Source organism: Microtus ochrogaster, unplaced genomic scaffold (genome assembly GCF_000317375.1).
Source record: "Microtus ochrogaster isolate Prairie Vole_2 unplaced genomic scaffold, MicOch1.0 UNK5, whole genome shotgun sequence".
Lineage (NCBI taxonomy): Eukaryota > Metazoa > Chordata > Mammalia > Rodentia > Cricetidae > Microtus > Microtus ochrogaster.
This window is the reverse complement of record NW_004949103.1, coordinates 7,203,455-7,229,217: the sequence shown is the minus strand read 5'-3', so window position 1 is coordinate 7,229,217 and position 25,763 is coordinate 7,203,455.

Genomic DNA, 25,763 nt, shown 5'->3' with positions numbered 1-25,763 from the left:
AGCATCCCTTTCTCAAGGCAGAGAGCATGGTGCACTCTGCCTGTGTTCCTTTTCTGCCCTTTGTCCTACACCAGAAACTCCCCAAGAAGTAATCTGTGGCTTGAAAACCACTGTATACCTTATGTTGTCCACAGTTTCAATTTTTTAAAGTGGAAGGGGTGAGCCTGGCCTTGATTCCTTCACCTTGCATAGAATCAGATCTTTCAGCAATTCTTAATTCCTTTTCTGGCTCCAGTGTTTCTGTGGCGATAACAATGTCTGATGCACTGACTGTGCTTCCTGCTGCTTGCTTACTGTCTGCCTTTGCCTCATCAGAATATAATTCTACAAGAGTTGTTTTCCCCACCCCCATGAATTTCTATATTCATATAGGGACTGACACATAGTAAGTACTCAGCAGTTATTTATTACATGAATGGTTGCAGAGCAGAATGCTGATGTCAGGAAGAATGCTCCTAGACCCACAGGCTATGGTTCCACTTGAAGTGAAATCCCCAATGTAAGCAGAGTCTGTGTCTCTGGGCTGGGTACTCGGCCAGTGGCAAGGGTCTATCACCTCTTCAGTCAACACCCTGCTCTGTGGAGCAAGCTCTCCTTCCTCTTTCCATCGCTCATAAAGTGCTTTGCTTACCCAACACTCCTTAGCTGGATCACAACTCTGAGAAGCATGGATGGAAGGTTTTAAGTTTCTTTTAAAAATATAATCATTTTACAACCACACATGTATGTGTATGTGTTTTGTCTCTACACCCAACTCTGAGCAGCTGCTACTTAACCCTCATCTCTTTCTTTGTATAAAACATGAATGTGAAAGGCCCTTTTAGCTCACAAGGGTGGAAGTTCAGGTGGGAATGAATCCAAGGGAAACTTTGGACTCACTCAGTAGGGGTGGGCCAGCGAAATAACAGCACCTTTTCCCACAGACTTTCCCTTGTCAGAACTCAGTGCAAGGATTTCCCACCTGTCAGCTTGTCCATCCAGCAGTCACTCACCTGAGGAACCAAAGTTTTGTGTGTGTATCTGTTGTATGTTTGTGTGTGTGTATTTTTATGTGTGTGCATTTATGTGTGTATGTGTGTTTGTGTGTGTATGTGTGTGTGTGCATTTATGTGTGTGTGTGTATGTATCTATTAGATTATGAGACAGCTTCTGAAGTAGTTTTTCTCTATTTTGTTTTCCATATGAGGTTCCCTTTGGTCTCAGGACCTTCATGCAGATGATATCTATGCCTTTGGGCTTTATTAGCTCCTCATCCCCTCAAGTCTTCGTCAAATGCTATGTCGACCTCATGATATTTCAGTCTTTTGTCAAACGCCAAGTATGTTATGTCAATCTCTGTCTTTTAATTACTATTTTTAACATACTCACACAGGATGGACTCAGTCAAAAGTCTGGAATCAGGTAGAAAAGTGTAAGGAATGGGAATCAAAAATAGAGAGTAAGAACCAAGAAGCCAGCATAGACCTAGCTGATAGGCATATGAAGAAAGCAAACTGGTTCTGTTTGGATCTGTTGGCCTCAAAGATACTCAGCTGAATTTTCTTTCATCAGGATAAAATAATCCTTTACTTACCCTTGCCATGTCCTTTCTTCTCACAGGGAAACCTTTCCATACAAAAGATTTTACTTTTAGCTAAAAACTTAACAAGAGCTTGTTAATGTGATGAAACTTAGAAAAGCTAAAGACAAATGGTCCAGAGACCACAGAGATGGAAGCAGCTGTGTGATTCCTAGGAAGCTTTTAAGAGGATGGCACTGGGAATATTGCCAAACCACAGAACCGTGTATGCATGGGTCTACTTCTGCTACTGAAATGTGTATATATGTATATGTATATGTATATGTATATGTATATGTATATGTATATGTATATGTATATATATACATACATGTCTTCAGGTCCTCATTTGTAATGATAGTATTCTCCTACATTGGTTCTTCTTGAGAATTAAAGAGTAATGTAATTCCTTTTCGTGATTAATCTTTTTTAAAGCTATTTTTAAAATGGTTCATAAAGTTGTACTTTGTAATATTTTGGTATTGTATACATCGTGTAATATTTAGTCAGTATAAACATATATATCTCAAGGTGTTCTTTCTGGTGAAAAATTCAAAACCCCTTCTTCTATATTTCTGAAGTACATAGTATTTTATTGTTGTCTATTGCCACCCTATTGTGTAATGGTATGTTTGAACTTCCTACCACTATACAGATATAAACTTGATAGCTATTGATTAAATTCACCTCACTCCTTTCTCCCCAAGCATTCTCCACAGACTCTCCATTCTGAACTTCTATGAGAGCAACTCTCTTAGGCTTCAAGTATAAATGAGATAATATATCTCCTGTCTTTCTGTATCTGACTTATTTCACATAAAATAATGACCCAGTCCCATTCATGTTACCACAAATAGAAAGACTTCATCCTTTTTTTCTTGGTTGAAAAGTACTCCATTGAGTATCTGTGCCACATCTTCCTTATCTGTTTATCAGGGGATGGGAATGTGTGCTCTTTCTGCTTCTTAGTTATTTTTGTGACTAATACAGCACAAAAATGGAAATACAATTGTGTTTCTGACTTCCTCATTTTGTTTCTTGTGGATATATGCCAGGACAGGGATTACTATTCTGCATAATGGCGGCACTAATTTGCACTCACACTGTTGGAGTTAGCTTCAGCTGTCATCTTGGCACAGAATCTCTGGAAAGAAGAATCTGCACCTGAAGAATCATCACGATGAGACTGGAAAAGTGGACCTGTGAACATGTCTTTGAAGCATTTTCTTACTTGTTAATTGATGTAGGAAGGCCCATATCACTATGGACAGTGCTATTCCTTGGAAGGTCAGCCTGGGCAGAATAAGAAAGATAACCGAGCAACCTACGAGGAGCAAGCCCGTAAACAGTATCCCTCCATGTTTCCTGCCTCCAGGATCCCGTCTGACTTCCCTCAAAGATGAACTGTGACCCAAAAGTGTAGGATGAAGTAAACACTTTTCTCCCTCAGGATGGTTTTGATCACAGTGTTTTATCATAGCAACAGAGGAAAGAAACCAGAACACTCACCAACAATATGTAAAGATCCCCCTTTTCTCTACAGTTACTGTTAGTCTGTTTGACACTAGACATTGGGGCGAGGTAGTATGTATCACATGTGTACTGCATTTTCCTGAGATTAGGGATGTAGAACAGTGCTTCATATATCTGTTAGTTAGAAGCCTTCTTTGGGAAGATGTGAATTTAAAGTTATTGCCTGTTCTTTAATTGAATTACTCACTTTCTATTGGGATTTCAAAGTTCCTTATGTATTCTGGACATCAACTCCTTGTCAAATATTCAGTGGTCAGGCATAGTCTCCTCTTTGGTGGCCTGTCCCTGCTCTCTGTTGATAGTAATAGAGGAAACTCTTTATCCAAGGGCCTTGGGGTAAGGAGTTAATATCCAGCATTTGGAAGATTAAATGTTCTTCAAAGGGACCCAAGCTCATTAGACTGGGATTTAGAACTTTGTCCATGGGAAATCATTCATTTAATTTAGGCAAATTATTTTCCGGAAAGTTATTGCATGAGATCGGTTATATTGAAAAAGAAATCCCAATGTCTCAACAGCTCCCTGCAGACTCATTTCTCAAGGCTAATGCGCTCCATGGAACAGAGCATAAAATGGTGAGGCAGGGAAAATTCTGACCGCTCCACACGGGGTGTTTATTAACATTACACAGGAAATTCAAGTCAACCTGTTTCCAGCCAATGGGGCTAATCCATTTGTATATTGGAACCCCCGTCTGACCATTTTACATTTTCTTTTGAATATAAAACTGGCCTGTTATTTCTATAACAAAGAAGTTTAGAGGAAAGCACACGTTAAACCTTAAAATATGACCTTGCAACCAGAAAGGAAGCGGCGGATCACAAGGGAAGACCGTGTGAGACTCAAAGAGGATCAATCCAGTATAGAAGATGAAGAATGCAGAGGGGACCAGAGTCTGACCTTACCGTACTGAGACTGTTACTATGTTTCTTAGGAAGGAAAAACTACGAGCTGATTGTTTTTCTCCAAATGCGAGCTCAGGTGCCACCGTAGTTTGATTTCATTTAGAGCAACCGCTGTCATTATAAGGTCCTAGAGTAAAGGCCATTGTCAGTATCATACTGTAGAAACCCTGGCACTGGTTACACAGAGATACCAATTTTCTTTGGAGGTAGTGATGCCCAGTGACCAAAGCCAGGTGGGTGGTGGCTTCAGAGGACTTCTGTGGGCGGTCTTCTGCTTCATCTGCCTCCCCCTGCCTCCTCTATTCTGAACTGAGAGAGCCATATCAATGAATGGTTAATGTGTCCATGGTTCTAGGAACCTGAGGTCATTCTATAACACAGGCACAACTCCTACTGGGTGGTCAATGTGGGCAGCAAAAAGCACCGGGTGCAGCATGTGTTTGTTCTTCTCTCCTGAAAGAAGGAACAGGTGCCTCTTCCAGTGCCCTCCCATGCCTGGCTGCAGCAGAGTGAAGAGAGGAGGCTAGGCAATGGGAGTGAGATTTATAGTGATGTATTAGGTGTGGGTGACTGGCCGTGGCTCACTCTTTCAGCAGCGTTAGAAGCTGTTGCAAACTGTGTTTCCAGGTACCACGTATGTGTGTGAGAAGTAACCTCCTATTGGGAACTTTTCCAAAGTCTAATAAAGTCAAGCTTTGCTCCCCCTGACCTTGGCTCAGTGACAGGTAAGCCCCACAACGTCTCCCACCTTATAAACACTGAGATGGGCTGTGAGAAAGGACTATAGAGGCTCTATGTGGAGGCTTAGGCCAGCAAGTGGGCAGAAAAATGTCAAAACCACTAATCTAATTTTTTGATGGCCTTCATGGGAGTGTATAGGGGAAAAGTATGCCATTCACTGAAAAGTTACTCCAGTACCTTCATCTAAAATCACCCAAAGCAGAGGACTTACACAATGAGTGTGCAGTGTTTTGAACAGATGTGGAAAGAGGGGAGAAATGAAGGAAAGAAAATTTAGGTGAACTTGGGGGTGAGACCTCCCTCCTACTCCTACTCACTGCCTCCCCTCACATTTGTCTTTTGTCCTGTGCTTGCAAGTCTCTGGTCTCAGTTTCCTCAGACATTCGAGGAAAGACAGAATCTAGTTTGGCTATTGCTAACTAAAGTAGGGGTGAGGGTACCAGAGTTACCTCTTCTCTGGAGACTAATCTTGAGCAAGAGAGGGTTATGATAGGTAATCTCCAAGGTTGTCTCTGAAATTCTCGCTAGCCTAACCTAGCACACAGTGTGAACCCCAATAATGTCCCCTTGAGAAATGGACAGATGAATGGGACAGGGTGCCGGTGTACAGCCATTGGAATGGTGCACATTGTTCCCATCTCTGCTCCGGACAGCCTCACCAGGGTCTGTTTCTAGGGCTAGAGTCTGTTTTTGTTTGTTTGGTTTGATTTGGTTTATGTGTGGGGGAGAGGAGGTTATTCTCTTTGAAGGATGATTGAGAGGGAGGACGCAGGACAGAAGTTTAGCTCTAAATCATGGAATCAAACACACTGAAATCAGATCTCTGCTGCATGTGGAATTGTCCTCGGGTGTCTGTCCACGGAGTGGATCACTGGCCAGCTGCAACATCACTTAGGTTGTATTTTTTTCCCCCTCTAGAAACATTTGGTAGAACGTTTCAAACTATGCTGGGGGAAGGAGGGGGGATGTCTGAGCCAGATGTTCAGAGGCCACCGGTGATGCAGTGAGGACTCAGTTTTAAGTGATTAGCCATGTGAGCACTCTGGGAGCACTCACTTTCCTGGCCCAGGGAACCTGGCCTTGGATGGAGAAGTAAGAGCCACTGAAACATGTACATGCACAGAAACGGGCTGGGAGAACATGTCCAGAAAATCCTTTGTGAATCAAGGGGAGACATCTATGTGGAACACCTGGGTAGATAGATCTGGCTTGATTCTGAAGTGACCTGGAGCTAAGGTCCTGCACAGATACCACCATTTGGGATACATGATGAATAGGAAGTAACTTACAGAGACCACCTATTCATTCTAGGTGCTGGGCATGTCAACAGAAGGGGTGTATCAGGTGAGAGTGGAAGGCTAGTTCCCATACAGCTTCCAGCCCCACCTTTGACTTTATGGTCAGCCTAACCTGTCCCTAAGACACTTGGAGGAGAGGGGCTGACGTTTGCATATGAGCCTCATGATGTGTTTATGGGCTCAGAATAGAAATTATTTTGAATTCTATGAAAAAAGGGCACATTTCTTATTAGCATGAACCTCTACCCAGACATTTGCAGTTTTGACAAAAACAAATAAAATCGTACCAGCTAAAGTTCCACTGGAGTGTGTCTGGGACACGAGACAAAGGACAAAAAAGAAGGTTCTCTTAGGGGAGGTGGGAAATAATTTTCAGACCAGGCAAAGATCAGAACTGGTAAGTGCCTTGAGTTTGGTTTTGAACTCTGGCCGGTAAGACTCTGCCCTTTGTACATATATTTTAAAACTCAATAGGCCATGTATATAGACAGGATGACTTGAAGTCCATGAAGGTTGATTTTGGCTTCCATAGGGGAAGCATATAGGCTTTATTCCACTACTCTATAGCACAATCCCCTCTTGTGCTGTTTGGGAGGATAGATGTTCTCTGAGAAGAACATCTGAGTTCTTCTTGTTGGGTTCTATGCCTTGGGTTGCTATGATTTAGTCATCCTGGGATGACAGAGAACCCACTAAGAATAGGAGCATGATATACTTTTCACAATCTGGAGGTATAAGTTTGATTCCTGGTAAGGATTCCCTTGTGACTTATTGACTGCTGTGTATCCATACTGTGTGCTTACATGGCTTTCCTCAGCCTTTGAGGGGAGGGGAGGAGTGGAACTGGGGATGGGATGGGAGGGAGGGAGAGGGGAGAATGAACTGATATTCAGTTGGTAGTTCTTCTAATAAGGGAACTCACTCTAATCACTCAGACTCTACCTTTGCAATCAAGTAAAGGTATTAGCTTCCAAATATAGCCACACTGATGTTAGAACTCCAGCATAGATGTTTTAGGGTGACATAAACCTTTGCTCCATTGTGCCATCTTTCTGCCTGTGCTTAGTTGAAAGGCTTAGAGCTAGAACTTTCTGTGCCCTCACTTCAAACAGGCAGGGCCACTGTCAGCATCACCACTTCCACCAAGACCAAAGGCATCTTTAGTCTCTTCTATGTATGTAGCACTACGCTGAGTTACATATTAGCCTTTTATTTTATCTTACTAATTTGTGTATGTATGTATGTATGTATGTATGTATGTATACTTGTTAGTGTGGATGGGTGTTTACATGTGTGCATACAGGTACATGTGCACTAGTGTATACATGGGTGTGGAAGGAGGGGTTAGAGGTTGATGTTGGTGATCTTTCCTTGATCACATTCTATTTTTATTCATTTGTTTTTGAAACAGAGTCTCTCACTCTCACTGAACCCTGAAGCTCATTGGTTAGGTTAGGTTGCTGCCTAGTGAACTTCCTATGACCCTTGACTTCTTAGACTGTACTGAGTGTGACTTAAAGAAAAGAATGTAAAGTCTTTTGTGCACCACATGTGCAGTTTGTGTTTTCTGCCTTTGCCTTTAGGTTTGTATTTAAGGCTCGTTGTTCTGTTAACCCCACTGGTCAAGAATAAGACCACCTACCACAATCTGAAACCAAATTTGAAGCAAGCTTAATTAAATACTGACCAGGAAGATAGGCTCTGACCAGGACCACTCTGGTGTTCCTAGGAAATGACTACAAATTATGTTTTGCAGAGGCAAAACCACGGGGCCACCATATTTCACATCAGGTCCAATCAAGGGACTGTGTACTTCTTGCCTGTGTACTTCCCACCTATAGCCAATCAGGGGCAAGTGTATATCTGGACCTATTTCCTGCCCATGTACCCCCACCCACATGTGATCAAATATATCCAGTGCTGATGGGTCAAACAAACATAGAACAAACAGGAATTTTTTTTTTTACTACTAATGTTATTTCATATATTACATTATAGTCACAGTTTCCCTTCACCATTTTCCTCCCAGGCTCTCCTTCCATGTCCCCTCTTCTTCAGATCCATGTCAGCTCTGTTTTCCCTCAGAAAAAAAAGGCCTCCCAGGGACATCAACCAAACATGGCATATATACTGTATATTGTATATTGTATATATACTACAATAAGGCCAGGCACATATCATCACATCAAGGCTGGACCAGACAACAACACAGTAAAAGTAAAAGAATCCCAAAAGTAGGCAAAGAGTCAGAGACAGCCCTTGCTCCCACTGTTAGCAATCCCATAAGAACACCAAGCTACTCAGTCATAAGATACACACAGAGCACCTAGGTCAGACCCCTGCTGGCTCCCTGATCTCTACAAGTCCCCATGAGTCCCAGTCAATTGATTCTGTGGGCTTTGTTATCTTGGTATCCCTGACTTCTCTTGTTCCTCTGATCCTCGGTCCTCCTCCTCACAGGACTCTCCGAGCTCTGCCTAAAGTTAGGCTATGGACTGAAGATAGATGCTAAAAAGAAATCCCACACTGGCTCAGAATTGAGTACAACAAAGGTTTATTTATTTAGGGGTAGAATCACAGATCACAGTTCTCTGTACAAATGAGAAACAAGAACTGAATCCAGCAGCCAGAAGAAAAATAAAGCACATGCTTTACATCAGCATTTATATTATAAGAGGTGACACCCAAGTGGGCGGGTAATTTAAAGGCTACTGGCTGTAGAATTTCCTACAGCACCTCCCCATTTTGTTTAAATAAGAGAGTTCTAAGTCTAATACAAACTATGCACAATAGAAACAAATATCAGGTATGAAAATTAGAATTACAACCAGAATAAACAATATCAAGCAAGAAACATGTAATAAATGTTTCAATAATTTTCCTATCTATGGAGTTTAAGTCTTGTATTATAAATAACTCGGCCAAGTCATAAGAGGAAAGTTAACTATAACTATCTATCTAGTTTTCAACCCCTTCAAAGACCCCAAGAAGGAAAATAATATTACTTGAGTAAGTAGGAAGTGTAATCAAGCAACTTCCAAAATGTGCAACAAATGACAGAGACAACTTACTACCTGGGTAATCACCCAAAGTCTCATTGGCAATGTTGGAGCAACCAACTTTGGCTAATGCCTAGAATAACTGACAAACCATTTTTAGAGGTAGGAAATTTTTCAAAATCATCTTACCCTATCTTGGCTAGATTTGACAGTCTTTTTACTTGTATCATGCTTGTCCTGTCAGGACATCATGGATTTTGTCAGTGGTTGAGGCATGGGCAGTTCCTTGCCCAAAGGCCAGTTTTGCCAAGAAGAGAACAAACTCCAAGTGGAGTGTTTTCAGTGCTCAACATTCTACTGGGAATATCTGGTTGCCAGGAGCAATAGTGTCTCATGTCATCAGAACCATAAGTTATTTAATGCCATGTTCTACAGATCCTTGAAGTAGTTATAGATTACCTATCTATGCAGAATACAATCTCTATGTATCTAAAGAACCTGATTAGCCTAACTATCAGTATGACAAACATGGATGACTATTGACCTATAATTTCTTAGTACCTATATAACATAAAGCATCAGACTTCATATTGGAATATCAAATAATCTTTAAACAACTGTGCAACAAATGAGGATAATACCCCAAAATGTAAACAATGTATCTTGATCAGTGGTAGACATGTATAGTGCAATATGGTAAATATCTTCTAAAACTGTATCAGTATACAAAATGTCTTAAGCATAGGTAGAAACATGCATGCATACAGTATGGCAAAAATAACTTTGCCTAGGTATATAAATATTGTAGATGAAAATAGGAACATATCCAATATATTTTAAGTTTATATTAATATACAAGAACCTATACCAATATAAACTGCCTATAAATAATAGCTCACAAATATTCTCTCTATTACTCATGATTATTATTATGTAAGCAAACTCACACTAATCTATTATCCCATCCAATTTCCCTTTTTTTTCAAAGAAATCCCTGAACTTACATTATTTTTCCCCAACCCCCAATCCTATACAAATAATAATCAACCCCTAATTGATGTCCCTAACCCTGAGGAAAAATTTTGTTGGAAGAGGGGACATCATCTTCTAGAATTGCTTCTATCTGTCATGGGGGCAATGTTTTTTTCTATGGGATCCTGTAAAAGTAAAATGATGGTTAAGTTTCAAGGTTACTGTCTGGTATAATTACAAATAGTCTCTGAGAATTCAGTAGGGTTTTTCTGAGGTTCCTATTTGGAATTATGTCCAGAATGTTGTAAAAAAAAAGTGCACCATTTCAGCTAACCAAGTTGGAATGATCTTGAACAGCTCGTACCCCAAACAGGTTTTACAATAGCGTTATCAGTATCATGACATCATATCAACCAGAAGGAGTCATTGCTGTGTGGCCCCATATTCTTCCTGGAAACTTTAAGGATTACTTTAGGAAAATTCATTGTTCTGTGTGGAAAACTTAAACATTATTTATACAAACATATATTCGATGAAAGGTATAATAGAGACAAAAATATATATGAAGAAAAGTAGAATTTTTTTTCCCAATTCTTTCTTCTTTCTGTCCCATATCAGATGGCTCCTGACATGAGACAGAAACTCTGAACTTTTCTTTTAAGAATATGGTTGCTTGGATTTAGAGAAAGACAGAGCCATTGTCCAACTCCAAAGCTAGCTTTGATTTTTAAGTGAGTCATGACTTTATTCTAGTCAATATTCAGAGATTCTTACCCTCAGATGACCTGTCCTCATAAGTGATAATTCTGTTTGCTTGGTGATCCTTTCTGGATAATTATCTTTTCCTCTGTAGGCATCTAGATATACAGGATCTCTTGACTTTCTGAAGATGAGTATTTTTCTGCAAATACAAGAACAGAACCCTGCCCCAGCCTTCATGAGGTTTCCTTACCATTTGATTGGTTGTCACCTCTGTGGATGAGCAGTCCTTTCTTTTTCCCAAGAGATTTCTCCTTTTAAAACTGAATATTTATTAATTTTGATGGTATCCATAGTTTTTCTTTGCCTGTTGAAACAAGAGCAAAAACCCTTCTCCAACATAGTATATCTCCTGGTTTCCATTGTGAGGTCAACACATCCTTGAAATACATTGGCTGATTTAATTCAGAAGATTTTTCTATTATCCAACATTTCTCTACTGCTGTTATTTATTTCTCATTAACATTAAAAAACTAAAGGTTAATGAAGCATTATGTAATCTATTTATGGGGGTATTTTCCATCCCTTTCAGTTTGTTTAACATATGCTTTATAGTTTGATTTGATCTTTCTATAACTGCCTGACCTGTAGGATTGTTTGGTATACATATAATATGCTTTATATTATAATAAGCAAAAAACTGTTTCATTTTCTTAGATACATATGATGGACCATTGTCTGTATTTATTTGTGCAGGTTTACCCATGATGACCATAACTTCTAATAAATGTGTGGTTGCTGAATCAGCCTTTTCTGAGCTCAAAGCAGTTACCCATTGAAAACCTGAATAGGTGTCAATGGTGTGGTGTACATATTTTAATTTTCCAAAATCTGCAAAATGGAACACATTCATTCCTTTGAGTATGCTTTGGGTTACTCCCTACAGGTAGTGGTGTTTGATTATAGAAAGGGCAAGTAGGGCATTTCTTTATAATCTCCTTAGCTTGTTGCCATGTAATAGAAAACTCTTTCTTTAAACCTCTGCTATTGACTTGATGTTTCTTATGAAATTCTGGGGCCTTCAACATACTTCCAATCAATAATTGATCAATTTATGTGTTACCTTATGCTAGAGGACCTGGCAGACCCATGTGGGATTGGATGTGTGTTATGTATATGGGACAAAACCTATTCCTGATTATGTTTTAAACCTGTTTGAATAATTAAGTCAATTCTGTATCATCTGGTATAAATTCAGTGGTTTCAATATGCAAGACACTTTTTTTTGCATATTGTGAATCAGTAACTATATAAAGAGTTTCTTTAAAATCACAGTACCATGAGAATAGCACATAATTCTGCTATTCTGCCTTATGACAGAATTATAAGGGCTTTGTTGTATTTTACTTAAATCTTTTAATTTTTAACTTGCCTTTCCTGATTTATTTGCATCAGTAGAGAATGTACAGGATCTAGTTATTGGTATGTCTTGTACAATGCAGGGAAGGATCCAAGTGGTTCTCTTTATAAGGTTAATTCTATCACTTTTGGGATAATTGCTATTAATCTCTCCTTAAAAAATTAGCACAAGCTCATTGCCAAAGTTCATTGTCTTCCCATAATTTTTTAATTTCATCAGTAGTAAAAGGCACTATAATCTCTGCTGGGTCTATACATGCTAGTTGATAAAGTCTCAATTTTCCTTTTATAATTAATTCAGAGACTTTTTCCATATATGTTTTTAATTTTTTACCTGGTTTATGTGGTAAAAAGATCCATTCCAAAATATCTTCCTTTCACATTAAAATTCCTGTAGGGGAAATTCTGGAAGGCAATATGACTAGAATTCAATTAAGATTTGGATTTACCCTAACCACATGTGCCTCCCATAATTTTTCTTCAATGGCAATAAATACTTTTCTGATTCAGTTGTTAATTCTCTGGGACTATTTAAATCTTTGTCACCATCTAAGGTTTTGTTTAAATGAACTATTAGATCAGGGGTTATCCCAACAGCTGGTCATATTCTGGAAATTTCTCCTAACGATCTTTGAAAGTCTTTAAGAGTCTGCAATCAGTCTTTCATAATTTGTGCCTCTTGTGTTCTAATTTTCTGTAAACCTATCTTATAGCCTAGGTAATTGATAGAATCTCCTCTCTGTATTTTTTCAGGAGCAATTAGTAATCCCCATTTTGGCAAAACTTTCTTTACTTCTTCAAACATTCTTTATAAAGTATTTATGTTTGAATCAGATAGCAAAATGTCATCCATGTAATGGTAAATTATAGATTTAGGCATTTTTTTATGTATTATTTCTAAGGGTTAACTTACAACATATTGGCATAGGGTAGGAATATTGAGCATTTCCTGTGGAAGGATGGTCCACTGGTATCTTCTAGTAGGCTGGGAATTTTTATAAGTAGGTGCTGTGAAGGCAAATTTTTCTCTATCCTTTCTTGTATAGTATAGTAAAGTATAGTAAAGGTATAGTAAAGAAACAATCGTTGAAATCAATAACTATAAGAGGTCATCCTTTTGGTAGTAGAGAAGAGAGAGGAATTCCAGATTGTAGAGGGCCCATAGTTTTAATTACCTTGTTGACAGCTCTTATATCTGTTACCATTCTCCATTTACCAGATTTCTTTTTATTAACAAATACAGGAATTCCAAGGGCTGGTTGATTCCTCAATATGGTGAACATCTAGTTGCTCCTGTACCAGCTATTCTAAAGTCTGTAGTTTGTTTTCTGTTAAAGTCCACTGTTTATTCCATATTGGTTTCTCAGTTAACCATTTTAAAAGTAGGGCCATTGCTACCTCTAAAGGTTTGCTAGTTGCTTTGTGTTCTTGTACAGCCTGAATGGCTGGGGACCTTTGTGTATAGTAACTTATAATGAGTTTCTGGGACTGCAGAAATGTTAATCTGGTCATTCCATTTTCTTAAGGATGTAATATGAAGAAAAATACTGAGTTCCAATATTCAATAAATGGATATATTGCAATAACCATATAAACCTTCCAAATACAATCCACAGAAACAGCAAAAAGGTTACTGAAATTCTGCATGTTAATGTTCTCTGCATTTATATAACTTTCAAGTTTATTGATTTATTAATTAAAAATATTTCCATATGTTTTGAAGTCCAGTAAATTGTTTTAGGTGTAATAATATTTATTGTCCAGCAGGTGTCATGGTTGCAGAGTTGCAGCCAAAGATGGCGCAACCAATGGTGCCATGAATAGTTCTGTATGGCTTTGTTTTTCTACCTTGGTGCTGGTTAAATACTGCAAATATGTTTTGCTTGAAAAATTAAAAGCAATTAAGTCAATTCCATACACAGAGCAAAGAGCCCAGAACTTCAGAGCAGGGAGTAGAAACTAGAAGCTAAGCATGTTACCACATGGTAGGGAATGCGGCAATGGGGGGAATGTGCATGGCTTGGGAAATTTTGAAGTCACCATGTACACTTAGCTCCATTGTGGCAGGGTTTTTAAAAAAAATCTCTTAGGTAAAAGCAAGCCAAGTGGGAGGGGGTGGGAGACCTTCTGGGCTGTGGACCTTTTGGGCTTTTAGGTATGGAGTTTGGATCCACATGGGGTGCTAGATGAAGATGGATGCTAAAGAGAAATCCCACACTGGCTCAGAATTGAGTATAGTAAAGGGTAATTTATTTAGGGGTAGACTCACGGAGTAGACTGTACATCTGATCCCATCAATGGCTAGATGAAGTCTCTCTCTTTGATGATGATTTTACTAGGTTCCAGTCCTAGAATCCTCTGCAGGCAGGAAAAGCTGTAGGTTGAAGGTTTTGTGACTAGGTTGGAGTCCAAATCCCTCCACTCGTGGTCTTGCCTAGTTACAGAAGATGGCTGGTTCAGGCATATTTCTACCTAACTCTTGTATCTTAATTTAACCCATTTTTTTGTTTGTTTTTTCAAGACAAAGTTTTTCTGTACCTTTGGAGCTTTTCCTGGAACTAGCTCTTGTAGACCAGGCTGGCCTCGAACTCAGAGATCCTCCTGCCTCTGCCTCCCGAGTGCTAGGATTAAAGGCGTGTGCCACCACTACCTGGCTTAAATTAACCCATTTTTATTAATCTGTGAACTACCATGAGGCTGTGGCCTACCGGTAAGATTCTGCCTGGCAACTGGCATTTTTCTCCTTCAGCAGCTACATGGCATCTCTTTAATTCCACCTACTTTCTCTCTATTTCTCTGTTTGGATTTCCCACCTGGATGTATTCTACTAAGCCATTGGCCGAAACAGCTTCTTTGATAACCAATGGTAATAAAACATATTCATATCATAAGGTGGGCGATCCCACATCAACGTCTGAAAACTTGAAGCTCTAATGAGTCACTATAGATTAAAGTGATGAGATGCTACCTTATGTACCATGGGATTCCACCATTCTCTGTTGCTACACTGCAGAAAATGAAAGTGCAATTCATAGGAAGGAATCTGATATGGTCTGAATATGAACTGTCTTCCACAGGCCCATGTGTTTGAACAGTTGGTCCCTTGCTAGTGACACTGGCATAGTTGTGAAATGTCAACGAGGTGGAGCCTTGCTGGGAAAAGTGGTACCTGGAAGGCAAGTCTTGGGTTTCATAGCTTAGCCATACTTCCTGTTTGTTCTCTGCTTCTCAACTACTGATTCAATGTGATCAGCTTGCCTCTGGCTCTTGAAGGCATACACTCCATGTTATGATGCTGTTGTCATGTTTTTCTGATGCTACGGATGAAACCCAGGGCTTCACATATCCTCACCAAGCATTCTATTACTCAGTCACATCCTAGCCTGAAAGACCATAATTTTGTTTTCTTAGACTGAAACAAAATGGTATTAGAATTTAACGGATCATTTTCTTAGGTTCTCCAGGATAATAATTGACTTTCTCCATGTTTGTATGTGCTACAGGTTTCTTTTTCTCTTCTTCCTCTTTTGATATCTTCCTGTGCATTTACTGTCTTCAGTGGGCCCTAACAGATGTCTGATATACCAGCTTAACTCATCAGGACACACAGGCCTGGCATCTTGTCCAACATCTGGATGATACCCATTTTCAGAGTAAGTATCTCATTTTCCTTTTGGTTTAAATGGTCTTTGAATGAAAAAGAAAATTACAATGGGAAATTGTGGATGGCCAGGGAAAAGAGCCATTTTGGATAATATGTCTTATAATTGGAGTAATTTTGACAAACTCAGGCTGTGTGGAATTCCCATACACCACCCCCTGCTCTCTTAAGTTAGGGAGGTTTGCTCTTTACTAGGGGCCTCAGCTGGTCTGTTCATTCTGCCCAACAGAAATGATGCTGAACTTCAGTGAAGAAGCCATGCCTACTGCTCTGAGAACCATGCTTTACTCTGCCTTGGTGACTCTAGATCCTTTATAGCTCAGTCAAGAACAGAGTGGATCTTGGAGTGGGGAACTAGTCATGGTACTCTGTCATGACTTTGGTACTGGTTTCTATGTTGATGTAAAGTTGACTCTATATTTTCTTTTCACAAACAAAGGGGCAATAACTTAGGTTTAATATTGATAGAGCTTTACCACTTTCTTGCTTTATATTTTGGGTAGATAAGGTGACATTTTTCCTTTTAGTATATTGGATTGTGCTACAGTATGCAATACGGTTGATAGCTGCTTCATAATAGCAGGAGGGGTATGTGTATGTATACATGTATGCTTGTGTGTCTGTGCATGAGTGAGGATGTAAACATCTCTACATCGCCACATTGGACTCAGATGATGGAAGCAATTACCCCACAATCTTAGGTATTTGTGCAGAGGCTCACCGTGTGGAGCAAGGCATCAAGGAGAGAATTTTTTGATACTATAGGAGGACAGGTAGCATAAGCTGGAGCTTTGCTACCAGAGTGAGGCTCAGTTTTGCTTCTGCTATGGTAACAATATAAAACGGGATAAGAGAGGTTTATGGAAAATTTAAGGGGCCATTCACACTCTCAGGTTATACCCTGTACTTGTACAATCCTGAGAGAGAATGCCTCATTAATTTCCCACACAGGTGTCTCACTTCCTGACTCTGGTCTGGCTGTTTGTAACCCTGGACAAGTCACTTACTTCTCTTAGTTTTTGTTCCCATCTGTAAGAACTGGGCAGGTACTAAAATCCATCTCATGGGCTTGACACGAAGTTTAAATAAATGGGTGTTTATAAAATTTTTGACAGTGCTTGGGGCCATGCCCATTATTAATTTTAATTGACCTATTGTTCTGCATCTTGGCTAACCCACTTAGTTTTTGAGAGAAAAAAAAAACAAAAAAAGGAATTGAGGAATACTTAGAAGTGACTTCATTTAGGAAATTTTATTTTTCTTTAGAGTTATTTCTTCTTTGGAAAAAAATATTTTAAATCTAGTACAAAATACAATTTCTCACAGCTAAGTTGTTGCACCAAGCAAAACCAGGAATGAGTCTGAGGGTGGAGGTGTGGGAATATAGAGTTACAGGCGGGTCAGAGCCAGGCCCTCGTGAGAGTGAGTACTTCATTTTCAGACCAGGAGACCAAATGTCTCACTCAGAGAGCAGAGCAGCAGGATTTGGGGGGAATGTGTCAAGTGCCCACTCAGGAGGCAGTTCAGGGTGGCTCCCCCACCAGTTCTGCCCCTGCCTGTCCCTATGGGCACCCACTTAGCACAACTCCCAACAGCTCACACAGTTTGCTTGACCAGCCAAGTATTTCCCCCACATTTTAAGGTTTTGGATGGGAGACTGACCATGGTGCTCAGGGCCTGGATGAAGAGGAAATGGTGTTTAAGGTGAAAGGCTCTCAGGGATTGTTATCCCAATCACTATTCTTGCCATGTTATTCTGATCAAAACAAAACCTCAAAAACCTTATGCCCCTTTTAAGCCCTCAAGCTTTTGTCCTTAACTATGTACTGAAGAGCCCATTTGGTGCCCCCTCCCCCAACAACTCTTCTGTTTCGTACTTGGTGACCAAGAGACAGTGACAATGGTTGAGTTATTTTCTTGACCTCTAGTTTCATTGGACTGTCTTTTGGTTGTTAACATATAAGCTTTCCATCTCAATTTCTCAGTATAAAATAAGGAAACCCAGTTTTGGACTGTTTTGTAGGGTGAACCAGTTCTGAGGCAACTGCGACTGTGTGTGTGTGTGTGTTTGCCTGTGTACGTGTGTGTGCATGTGTGTCTGTGAGCATATGTGCAGGCACATGTATATGGGCTATCTCAGGCTTGGAGATGATGGCAAATCTGTGTTATCGCTGTACTCACCACTCTGAACTCTGCTCTAGGCTAGTCATCACTCAAAGAGAACCAGGGCAATTCTCTGTTCTCACAGCCTGTGTCCCTGCATAGGCACTGGTATCAACCACTGCCTTTTTGCCAAGTCTGAGTCTTTAGAGCCCTAGGAGAGCAACTACTACTGTAACCTTTCGACTATTCTGAGCCACTGGTCATCAAATGGAGGACACGGTCTTTCTTGACCTGGAGAAATTGAGAAGGTAGTTTACTACTTGATTTCCAGAGGAAAGATGTGTGTAGAGGCCAAAGAATGTACAGTGGCAAATCAAGTGTGGGACATAGAAGGACACGTCAGGGCTAACTGGAGAAGGCCCCTCTGACCTAGATAATGCTGCTTGTGAGGCTACCTTAACAGAAATCCCATAGTAGGTTGAAGGAGTAGTAGAGGTGGCCTTGCAGGAAGGGGGAGCTATAGATGGATGAGTGGAGGGGTTCAGCAATATTTGTTTACTACTCCTGTAACAGTTACTTAATTTACAAATATGGATGTTAATGGCCTGTTTTTGATTCAATGAAAATAATAACATTTATCTATTTTAAACATTGAATTTGTGGCCTCTATATTCTTTTCTTTGTTATAAAAGCATAGATGGAATTTTATAGCTGGTTATCTAGTGCAGAATTATAAAGTACAAAGGACTCTCAAATTAGAAATAAGATAAAGCTTGAAAGATATAAAAAGTGATTGTCCCGGACAATTTCTATGCACCATATAAATGATTAGCTCATTTACCAAATATTTGACTGCCTAATATATGCCTGGTGCCAGCTGTGCTACACAAGGATCTGGGTAGAAGCCCATCTATGAGATCATGTGAGTAGTTAAGCAAGTAGACTCATGGGCACAGCTACTGCATTCACCTGTCGCATGGATATCCAAGATATGAGGGTGTCTTGTGGACATGGTCTCTTCCTGTGCTTCAACCAGGTCCATGGAATAAATATTTCACCCAGTCCTCCAGGTGAGGAACCCTAAGCAGAGAGAGAGTGATGGGCTAAGACCTTTACAAATAGGAGCTAACTATAAATTTGATGCCCTTTCCATGTTGGATGTATTTGCCAAACAAGAACTGGAGTTTGGGCCTGGTGTTGATAACAGCAAGCTGAACAACAACTCAAGTCTGTTACTTCTCCATTACGGGTTCCTGTTTCCCCACCTTGGAAGTGCAAAATGGCTTCCTTTTTAAAGATGCTATGAGCTGCCTGTACTCTTTAGGTTTGACCTCAGCTGAGCGCTGCTAAATGGGGGGATCTGTGGAGGTCACCACTCACTGCAGTTATTTCTCTATGTTTCAACACCTGATAGGGACATCTCATAGTGGAAAATTTCATGAAGGGCTTTACCAGTTGGGACTTCCTTCATGTAAAGTCTTGTACAAGTGTTGCTTATGTTACTTGAGGAATCTGACTTAACCTGCCTATAAATCAATGGACCTGATTAGCATATCAGGTCAGGCCCATCCATGTTTCCACCTTTGTTTACTCTGTACAGGAATCGGTGTTGAAAAGCTGCTTGTGGGTCCAGGAAATGAAAGCTTCGGTGACTTCATAACCCAGCATTTACATATTCTGGAGAGGGATCTGCTGTCATTTAGGGTTTTTGTTTCAGAATTTAGCATCCTTAAGCCCTGAAAAATGAAACTTTTTTTTCCGAGAGGAGATGATACCAAGGTAGTTCCAGGCCCAATGCATCAGACATCTCTCAGGATTCAGGCTGAAGTTAGGGATGTAGATTAGTTGTAATAAGATAAAGCTTTTGATAAGTAAATATGACACACTTAATCAAGTGCATTGACTTATAGAGAGTTTAAGTCAGGTTCCTGAAGCAGCTGGGATAAATCCTTCTTTTCTAGTCCAAAGAGAAATCTTGTGCAAGGTTTTGCATGAAGGGAGCCCCGCCTGATAAACATGAAGCATAAACCAGGAAATACTCTGCCTTTTCCAGGAAATTCAGATGACTGCTCTTTGAGCTATTTGAAGAAACATCCCAGAAGCATATTCTAGTCTCTCTAATACATATCTTTACAAGTAAAACTAGGAGTGGACAAGTGAAAACCAATTTGTGGTTCTTAAAGGAACCAACACAATGAGATATAAAATTCAGGCTGGGCAGACTGACACATGTCCCAATTTCTGAAGACTCCTTAAAAATAAACACCAGTTTCCCAGCTCTACTCTTGTTTTATTTTTCTTCTTTTCTCTCTCAAAAGAAAAGATGCCAAAGACAATTGGGTCACTTTAACATTTGCTGTACTTATTTCTCTTTTCTGATTTTAACATAATATCCAAACAAAGTGTCCACTCTTTGATTTGGGTGTGTGCTTGTGGCAAGGATGAAACGCCTGCTCATTTGAAAGGAAAAGTAGGTGGTCACAAATGACAGCGTGGTGTTGTGGAAAGAATAAGAATGGCTTTGGAGTCATTCCTGGTCTGGCATCTTGGCTCTTGTGTCTGCACTCTGTGGGACTTTTGCCATGGCCCCTGGTTGTCTTTGTGCTCCCATTTCTGCATGTACAAAGCAGAACGGTGGAAGCTCATGGTAGGAATGCTGCTGAGTATGATTAATTACATGACATGAATTACTTTATCCCTGTTTTCCCCATTGTGAATGTTGTAAAAGCCATGAGGGCAAGAGGCAGAGATGCACAGGAACAGTCACGGTAGGATGATGCTTCTCAATCCCATGTGACTAGGGGAGGACTTTATGGGTAGCCAGAGGAAGAAGGAATGGAATTCCCAGTTGTTGTAGAAGACCTCTCATAAGCCCTTCCTTTTGGAAATGGTGCCTGCTCTGTTAGCCTTATAACCAGATGACTCCAAAGAGCTGAGCTCTCTGCTGACCCTCAATGTACAACACATTGCTGCTTCTTTAAATCACTTATATTCAAATGACTTTTGTGGCTAAAACAGAATATAACTTATCCTAACAGACTTCCCCTTCAGATAATTGGATTTTTTTACTTTTGGAAATTCACACATCTCCATGTTAGGACTGTCCACATCCCCTTCACAGTCTCCTCAGAGGTTCTGGCTCTACTATTTGGAACAGTGGAACATCTAGCTTGGCAGTGACATGTTCAAGGGAATTAACTGCAACATCTCTTTCACTGTTAGCTTCATGCAACACTGACTTCTTGGCCAGCATGTGCTCCAGAGAGGCCATTCAGGGGTCCCTGAAAAAGTCATTTTATTCTGACGTGGTTTGTAAATGACTTTAAGCTTTGTATTTCTAGCCTGGATTCTCCTTTAGACTAGAGGGTTGGCATACAATCACTATTTGATGATTACACCAGGATTAAAAGTATTATTACTACATGTGTGTGTCTGCATATGTGAATGTGCCTGAGAGGTCAGAGGCATGTCACATTCCCTGGATCTGGAGTTATTGGCATTTGTGCACTGTTTGATATGGATGTTCGGAACAGAACTTAGGTCCTCCCCAAGAAAAATACAAGCTCTTAATTGCTGAGCTCTCTGATTAGAATTTTAATAGCCACTTAAACTTAGCATGACCAAAGCTCTGTTGATCCTTGCTTTTAGATTTCCTGGTTCTGGGTCTCCACTCAGTACAATAGGATAGTGTCAGAAAGGGATTTTAAATAGAGACCTTTCATTCCTGTTTTGTCTTTCTTTCTTGCCCCTCTGCTTGACTTCTCAACTTTTTCCATGGCCATTTCTTTTTACCAGGAAGTTACTAACTGAGCAGGCTTCTTGACCACCTTGGTGAATACATTGCCAGCTTTCCCTTCTCACATTGTCTTCTTCATAGCAACAGCACTCAGTAGGAACAGGTAGGAAACTGACATGTATATTTTCATAATGTGAACTGCCTACCTCCTCATCTTCCTTTAGGATATAAGTTCACCAATGGCTGTCTGTTCGTAATTTCTAGGACATAGGAATATTCATAAATATTGATGGTTGTTATATGAATATTGATTACATTCCAGGAAGCTTCCACTATATAAGAGGTATCTGTATTTTTATTTCCACCATATGGTTTGACATATTTCTAGTGGATAATAATTTTGTTTTTTAACTTGTTTCTTGAACATTTGCACCAAAATCTTTGCCAAACAGAAAATTAATTGGTGAGTTTTAATATGAAACTACTAAAAAGAAACAATGATACAAATGTCTACACATACACACACACACAAACACATACACACACATACACACCCAGGGGAGTGTTGAGAAGGAAAGAGACAAAGAGAGAGAAATGCATGTTCCACCACAGAAAAAGAATGGCCATATGAATTTAGGTGTTTCTATTTATGCTTTAAGATTATTAGTACTTTGGAAAACTGATATTACTGTGATTAATTATATATGCCAATATTCTTTTATTAAATGCTAATAAAGATTACAGCAGAAGAAAGTAATCATCACAGTGAAAATTTGTTTGTGTGCTTCTTGTTTAAGAAAATATTAACATAAACCAAACTGGGGAAAATACTGGTGATATAGGCCAGATATAGGCATGGGACTAGGGTTAGGCTGAAATTTTGTGTGTTTACTAGCTCTTCCCTTACTACTTCTTTGGAATATAAGTAGTCAGTGGATTCTCTTTAACAGCATCCACTAAAAATTGTCACGTAGGCACTTCATTAGAGATCCAACACAGAATTAAGTCATGTGTGCTTCACATAGTCTAAGGGTCTCACAGTACTTAAACAAGGTTTTCAGGCATGGATCACAATCCTATGTATGACTCCATTTTATCATCACGCCTGTCCAATAGAATTAAAAGATTTTCTATCTTTTCCTTTTATAATAGTTGTTCTTTATCCTCTCCTTGTTACTTGATTTTTTTTTTGTGGCAGTTCTGGCATGAACCATAAGACATGATCTCTGTTATCTCTGGGGCAGGACATTTAGGTGTATCACTAGAGCCCCTCCAGATCTCCTGCTCCAGAAATGCAGAAAGAGTCTGTCCCATTAGCCTGGCTCCTGGTGACATGAATAGAACATGACTGCTGAAATTAGTGTGATTAAAAATAATCTTTGTCATTTCAGAATTTGAAGATGGGGAAATGTTTATTATTGTAGCAGAACAGAACAAACTGAATGATCTTATACCTGAGATGCAACATGTCCAGAGACGTGGCTTTCAAGGGCCTCTTTAATTACAAAGAGGAAACCAGGAATAAATTATTTTTACTATTCAATGGTCATATAATTCTTAAAAAATACATTATTTTGATGACACCAACATTACTAATTCAAATTTTGACCTTTATCTTTCTATCTGTTTATGTGGTTGGTTATATTTACTGATTTATGTATTCTGAACCATTCTTGCATCTTTGGGATGAAGGCTACTGCATCATCATGGTGATCTTTTTGATGTGTTCTTGAATTCAGTTGCAAGTGTTTTCTTGAGAATTTTAACATCTATGTTTGTAAGGTAAAATAGTTTGTTGGGTCTTTTTGTAGATTGGGCATCAGGGTAACTACAGCCTTGCAAATGTTCCTTTCTTTCTATTTTGTAGAATAATTTGAGAAGTATTGGCCTTACCTCTTCTCTCAAAGTCTGTTAAAATTCTGCACAAAACCTACAGGCTCTAGGCTCTGTTTGGTTGGGTTGGGAGACTTTTAATGATTGTCTTTATTTCACCAGGGATTGTAGGTTTAATTTGCCTATCTGATCTTGATTTAACTTTGGTAAATGGCATGTATTTGGAAAATTATGAATTTCTTTCAGATTTTCCAATTGGGTAGAGTACAGGCTTTTAAGTATGTCCTTATGATTCTGTGTTCTCCATTTCATCTCTAATTTTGTGAATTTGAATCTTCTCTTTTTTTCTTGTAGTTAATTTGACTGAAAGTTTGGCAATCTTATTGATTTCTCTAAACTAACTCTGTATCATTGATTCTTGTATTTTTTTCTGTTTGCTTCTAGTTTATTGAGTTTTACCCTAAATTTGATTATTTCTTGTTATCTACACCTTTGGAGTGTTATTTCTTATTTTTTTGTTCTTATTAGATGCAGAAAAGGCCTTTTAAAAAATCCAGCACCCTTTGATGATAAAATTTCTTTAGAGGTTAGGGGTACACACAATATACTTCAAGACAATAAAGGCAGCAATTTACAGCAAGCCTCTCCAACATCAACAGTATTGTCAGTGAGGAGTGGGCTGAGGTTGATATATCACCTGCTTACCATGGTGATATATGGGCCTGAACTGTTGTGGTCTGCGGTAGGTGGGAGAATTGTCCCTGAGGTCTTAAGAGCGAGAGAGCTGTTCCTGCCTCTTATCAGCTGCTGCACTCTGCAGAGTGACGTCTACACCTTGACTGGACAACACAGTGGAGCTGGCCCTGGTGATATAGGTGTAGGTGAACCAACTCTGAGGACATGAGAGCAGGAGAACTGGCCCCGCCCCTTGCTGCTTACTACATAGGGTGAGCTAGCTGTGGTGCTGTTGGAAAGCTCACCCTGGTGTTACAGATGAGGGAGAACTGGCAGGCTGACCAACCCAGTTACCATCCAGACCTAGAACCAAACCTATGTGTTGACTCACCCTCCTACCGTCCACCTCATCTATGATCTGCTGGAGCATATGAAGTGGCTGGCCCTGTAGAACGAAAGTTCCAGGACCTCCATGACACAGGACAACAACAGGATATCCAAGAAGAGCCCCAGTGAGAGCCCAACATCTATGGTGTTGCAAAAACCAGAAACTCAAACCAGACCAATGGCTGAATGTAATGAACACTTATAAGCCATGATAAATGGACTAAAGTGTCTTCTGTGTGACTCACTGTGCCATACTCTAACTTCCATAACAAGATTTCTTGATTTTTCTTTTTTATCTTTTTTTAACTGTATTTTGCTTTATCATGGGGGCAGGGAGGTATTGAAGAGGTAGAGGGCAGATGGGAAGGGCTAGAGAGATCAGTGGGATTGAGATGCATGATGGGAAATCTACAAAGAATCAATTTAAAAAGTTGAATTAAAAAATCTTTAAGACGTTGAAGAAAGAATTTGAAGAAGATATCAGAAGATGGAAAGGTCTTTCATGCTCATGAACAATAGGATTAATTTAATAAAATGGCTAATATACCACAAACAGCCTACTGGTTCAAGGCAATCACCACCAAAATTTCAATGAAACCCCTTACATATCTTTAAAAGATAATTTTCAGTTTTATATGGAAATTCAAAAAATGCAAGATAGCTAAAACACTCCTGAGTGATAAGGGAAGTGCTGGAAATATCACCATCCCTGACCGCAGGTCCTACCCAGAGCTATGTTTAATAAAAACAGCATGGTCTTGGCATAAAATAGACAAATCAATCCATAGAATAAAACTGAAGATCCACACATCTATGGACACCTGACTTTTTGTACACACTGGGAAAAGGCAGCATGTTCATCAAATAGTGCTTGTCAAACCGGATGGCTATATGTGGAAGAATCGAGATAGATCCATGCTTATCACACTGCATAACACTCAGTTCCAAATGGATCAAAGACCTTGACATAAAACCAGATACATTGAACCTGATAGAAGAGAAAGTGGGGATTAGCCTTGAACTCACTGGCATAGGGGAATACTTTCTGAACAGAATACCATTAACATAGACACTAAGATCAGCAATTAATAGGACTTCATGAAACAGAACACAGGATGAAGGATGCTGTCACTCAGACAACATGGCAGCATCCAGAATGGTAAAAGATGTTTACTAGCTACACATCCAATAGAGGGCTAATATCCAAAATATATATAGAAACAAAAAATTACCTGAACATCAAG